At 43.7% G+C, this 5,261-nt stretch overlaps 1 protein-coding gene across 1 annotated transcript in view; it reads left to right on the forward strand.

Annotated features, from left to right (window-relative positions):
• The window catches only part of TRPM1 (transient receptor potential cation channel subfamily M member 1), a 219,368-nt gene that overhangs the window by 149,736 nt on the left and 64,371 nt on the right, over nt 1-5,261 (forward strand). The window lies entirely within an intron of this gene.

Consider the following 5,261-nt stretch of genomic DNA (forward strand, 5'->3'; position numbering starts at 1 on the left):
AAAAACAAACCCACCATCATCAAGTAAATTCCAACTCATAGCGACTCCCACTGGGTTTCTGTGGTGGTAAATCTTTATGGAAGTAGATTGCCCAGTCTTGCTTCCACAGAGTGGCTGGTGGGTTTGAACCACCAACCTTCTGGTTAGCAGTCAGATGCTTTAGTCACTGTGCTGCTACTAGAGCTCCTTATAAACTATATACATTTATAAAAATATATATATTACACATATATTATATACATATATAGAAGGTTATCTCAAGGAAATGGGTCATGCATTGTCGAAGCTGGCAATTCCCAAGTCCATGGGTCAGATGTCAACCCAGAGGCTTCTCCTGACTCATATACCTGCAGAGACTGATGAACCCAAAATAGGCAGGCAATACAGCTGGTTGCTGGCTTCAGAGGCTGGCAAATCTAAGATCAGCAGGTAAAATTGTAGGCTGTTGGCTCACAGACTACAAAAGCAACAGTCCTAAGATTGGCAGGCAATATGGCAGGCCTCTGTTTCAAGTCCAAGAATTAGAGGTCAGATGATGATAAGCCAGACGCAAAATCCAGATCAAGCAAAAAGTCAGAGAGCTTTTCCACATATACTGGAAGCAGACCACACCCAGAAATAAACCCCCTTTCAACTGATAGGCTTCTCATAGCAGATCTCATTATGGAGGTGATTATATGACATCAGATCTCATCATGGGAATGACAGCATCATAACTGCTAAGCCACTTAGAATCATGGCCCAGCCAATTGGATACACAACCTCAATTATCACACAAAGCATGTTCTTTGTCACCTTCTCTGGTGCTGCTGACAGGAAAGGGCATAGTGCTCCTGATGTGGTATCAGACCAATGCCACAACTAAGGAGGTGTTTTGGTCTGGTAGCATAGTGCCTAAGGCACTTGACTGCTAACCACAAGGCTGGCGGTTCAAACCCACCAGCCACTCCTCGGAAGGAAGGTTGGGCAATCCTACTTCCGTAGTGATACTGCCTCGGAAACCCAAGGAGGGCTCGCTATGAGTCGGGAGCAACTCGACGGCAAATAACAACAACAACAACAGTGCCACTTTGACAAGAATATACCACAAATGGGATGGCTTGAACAAACAGTTTATCCTCAGTTTGGAGGGTAGAAGTCCAAGTGCCAAGTGCCAGGCTGTAGGGGGTGGATGAAAACCCCTCAACCTTGGGCTTCAGCTCTGCCTTCTACTCCCAGCCCACTGGAGCTAGAGGCTTTTCTTCACTCAGCTGCTAGCTGCTGAGGCTGACAAGACCAAGGTCGACAAATAAAAAGGCACAGTCCCGATGTTATCAAACCACATGGCAAGCCATTAATTCAAGTCCATTCAAAGTCCCAAGGTCGGCAGAGTATGGCAAGCTGCTGAACAACGACACGGCTACATGCAGGGTTCAAGTGTACCATAAGCTAAAGACCATTCCCAAAGCTGTTTCTTCTATACAGGAAGCAGACCACATAACCAAAGCAGCTACTCAGCTGCTCCAATAGATTCCACCATGGAGTTAATTACCAGTCTTGCCATGGGGAATAACTACATTCAGCTGCCCAGCCACTCAACCAGGTTCAGCCAAGTTGACACACAAACTTAACCACCACAGGTGTGCTCTTACTCTGGCATTAGGGGATGCCTTCAGATGAGACCTAGTGATGAGAGAGAGGCCAGGCCATTTACACATTGATTCCTGTTTTAAGGTTGGAAATTCACTGATAAAGACAACAGAATATTCCATCCAGCAGATTATATTGAGAATAAGCCACCCTATCACTCACACATTTGTCAGATGGCTGAGAGTCTGTTCTATGTCAGGCTCTGTTCAAGGCACTGATGACACCATGGAATCAGAAAGGACAAAATCTGTGCCTCCTTGAAGTTCACCTCCTATGAGGAGATGAATAATGAAGGAATAAAAAAAACAATCAATAAAATTGTGTCAGATAATGGTAAGTGCCCTGAAGAAAATGAAGTAATGGGAAGAGAGAGTAATAGGGCATATCTTGACAATGGAATATTCTGGAAATCCTCTCAGAGATGATGATGTGTGAAGTCACCTGAAGGGAATAAGACAAGCTTTCAGAATATCTATGGAACACATTCCAAGCAGAGAGAACAACAAGAGCAAATGTCCTATGAGGACCGTGTATGAGGAGTCTATGGAAAAGGAAGCTGTTGTTGTTGTTGTTGTTGTTGTTGTTGCTGTTGTTGTTAGGTGTCATTGAGTTGGCTCTGACTCATAGCAACCCTGTGTACAACAGAACAAAATACTGCCTGGTCCTGCACCAGCCTCACACTCACTGCTATGCCTGAGCCCATTGTTGCAACCACTGTGTCAATCCATCTCGTTGAGGGCCTTCTCCTCTTTCGTTGACCCTCCACTTTACCAAGCATGATTTCCTTCTCCAGGGAATGGTCCCTTCTGAGAACATGACCCAGTAGTTGAGATGAAGTCTGACCATTCTCATTTCCAAGGAGAATTCCAGCTTTGTTAGTTCTTCTGGCCATCCATGGTATTTTCAGTATTCTTCACCAACACCACAACTCAAAAGCATCAACTCTTCTTCAGTTTTCCTTATTCATTGTTCAGCTCTCACATGCACATGAGGCAATTGAAAATAACATGGCTTGGGTTAGACACACTTTAGTCTTCAAGGAGACATCTTTGTTCTTCAGCACTTGAAAGAGGTCTTCGGCAATAGATCTGCCCAGTGCAATATGGCATCTGATTGCTTGACTATTGCTTTCATTGGTGTTGATTGTGGAACCAAGCAATATGAAATCTTCAACAATCTCAATATTTTCTCCATTTTTCATGAAGTTTCTTATTGGTCCAGTTGTGAGGATTTTCATTTTCTTTATGTTGAGATGTAATCCATACTGCAGACTACAGTCTTTAATCTTCATCACTAAGTGCTTCAACTCACCCCCACTTTCAGCAAGCAAGGTTATGTCGTCTGCATATCGCACGTTGTTAATGAGCCTTCTTCCAATCCTGATGCTGCGTTCCTCTTCATATAATCCAACTTCTTGGATTATTTGCTCAGCATACAGATTGAATAAGTATGGTGAAAGGATATAAACCTGACACACTACCTTCCCGATTTTAAACCATGTGGTATCCCCTTGGTATGTTTGAACAACAGCCTCCCAGTCTATGTACAGGTTCCTCATGAGCACAATTAAGTGTTCTGCAATTCCCATTCTTCTCAATGTTATCCATAATTTGTTGTGATCCACACAGTTGGATGATTTTACATAGTCAATGAAACACAAGTAAACATCTTTCTGATATTCTTTGCTTTCAGACAAGATCGATCTGACATCAGCAATGACATCCCTCATCCCACGTCCTCCTCTGAATCTAGCTTGCATTTCTGGAAGTTCCCTGTCAAGATATTGCTGCAACCATTTTTTAATTATCTTCAGATGCTCAGGCTGTGGGCGGGACACTCAGGGTATTGGATAAAGTGAAGATTTGAGATTATGCTGGGTGCAAAGAAAAGTCACAAGGGATTTTGGCTAGGGCATGATGTGCCCTGATTTATGTTTAGAAGCGTTACTGGTATTGCATGGGGTACAAGAGTAGAAGCAGAGGCCAATGAGGTGGGTCTGAGGTGGTAGTGGTAGAAGTTGTAGCCAGCAGTTGATCCAGGCATATATTGAAGCCATAACTGGTAATATATGATGATGGATCAGACATAGGATGAGAGAGAACAGGAGGAGTCAAAGATGCTCTAAAAGTTTTGGCCTAAATAATAGGAGGAGTGGAGGGTCCATGTTAGGAAAATGGAAAGATACAGGTCTAGAGAGGGGAACTGAGGGTTTGCCTTTGGACATAAGTTTGAAATGTGTATTACGCACAAAGTGGAGATTCAGAACAGGCATTTGCAATACAGAGAAAAGGTCTGGGATCTAGGGGAGGAGTCAAGGTTGAAAATAGCTGTCAGAGAGTTGAGACAATGAGAAGAGGTTCAGAACCAGGTCCAGGCAAACTTTCAATCTATACAGGGAGAAAAGAGAGGAGTATCCTAAGGCACTTGACTGCTAACCAGAAGGCTGGTGGTTCAAACCCACCAGCCACTGCTGGAAAGGAAGGTAGGGCAATCTACTTCCATAGTGATACCGCCTCAGAAACCCAAGGAAGGGTTGCTATGAGTTGGCTCGGACTCGACAGCGCATAACAACAACAACATCCAGCAAAGGAGTATGATGAGGGGTTAGGAGACAGAATGGAAGTAGAAAGACACTGAAGAAACTGTTTCAAGAAGGAAATGGTGATCCACTAATCTATGTTGTTGAGAGACTGAGCTGAGATGAGACTAAAATGGCCCATTGCATCTTGCAATGTGTACTTCATCAGCCAGCATGCTTAGGGTGGTTCATGGGGATGCAGGGAAGGAGAAAGATTGATTGGATTGGGTTCCAGAGAGAATGGCAGAGAGAAACTAAAATCTGTGGGCCTAAAAAAACTCTACTGAAGAATCTCTGTGAAGGGGACCAGAGAAATGAGTGGAAGCTGGAGGGAGATATGGAGTCAAAAATATTAGCACTTATGCAGGGGATAATTGGCATAACATACTACACAAAACATTGTTTCACCTCCTACTTTGGCGAGTAGTGACTGGGATTTTAAAAGCTTGCAAGCAGCCATCTAGATCCAACGATGGGTCTCTCCTCGTCCAGAGCAAAGAAAAATTAAGAAAACCAAAGATTTATGGAAACAGTCCAAGCAGCTGGTACACCATGCGATCCTCAGCCTACACAACTGAGACCAGAAGAACTAGATGGTGCCCGGCTACCATTGTCAACCACTCAGGGGGATCTATGTAGGAGATCCTAGATAGAGTGGGAGAATAATGTGGAACAAAACTCAAAATCATTAATTAAAAAAAAAAATGACCGGGTTTATTAGTCTGATAGAGACTGATGGAACCTCTGAGACTGTGGCCCCTAGCTGCCTTCAGTTCTGGAATTGAACCCACTCCTGTGGCTTCCAACCAACCAAAAGACAGGCATATGAGGTAAACATTTACATTAGGTAGATACACTCCTTGGAGAAAATAATCATGGGAGAATAATAGTGCTGTGTATGTACAGGGAGACAGCTCAGGGGGCAGGAGTTCATGGAGGGAAGGACACAGGGAAGAGGTAACTATGGGGAGGGAATGGGAGGGGAGCTGTTGCATTGTGGTAAATTGTAGTCAATGTCATGAGACAAAGTATATGTGAACTGCTGTATGGAAAG

Source organism: Orycteropus afer, unplaced genomic scaffold, assembly GCF_000298275.1.
Source record: "Orycteropus afer afer isolate SDZICR_OR568_19922 unplaced genomic scaffold, OryAfe1.0 scaffold00256, whole genome shotgun sequence".
Lineage (NCBI taxonomy): Eukaryota > Metazoa > Chordata > Mammalia > Tubulidentata > Orycteropodidae > Orycteropus > Orycteropus afer.